Consider the following 344-nt stretch of genomic DNA (forward strand, 5'->3'; position numbering starts at 1 on the left):
AAGTCATGTCCGACTAATGTTTCCTATTCACTTTTCAGCTCATTTATTATAGAAAAAAATGTATGAGGTTCCATGAAAAACTTGACATTTTTAATTATTCCTTTAAACGACATCGAACAGAGACTACTGACCTGTCCTGGTTAATCTTTGCCAGTCAAGAAGAAAGGTCAAAGAGACTATAATAATAGTGGCTACAGTTTTTACTTTGTTGTTTTTAACACATTATTACGTTATTATAAAGCCTTCCCCTCCAAAAAAGAAAAACAGTTTTTGCCTTTTTTTTTAGTTGTTTTTTTTTTTTCAAGAAAAAAACTATATCCATTCACACTTCCGGTGCAGGGGGA

The sequence above is a fragment of the Oreochromis niloticus genome, linkage group LG4 (assembly GCF_001858045.2).
Source record: "Oreochromis niloticus isolate F11D_XX linkage group LG4, O_niloticus_UMD_NMBU, whole genome shotgun sequence".
NCBI lineage: Eukaryota > Metazoa > Chordata > Actinopteri > Cichliformes > Cichlidae > Oreochromis > Oreochromis niloticus.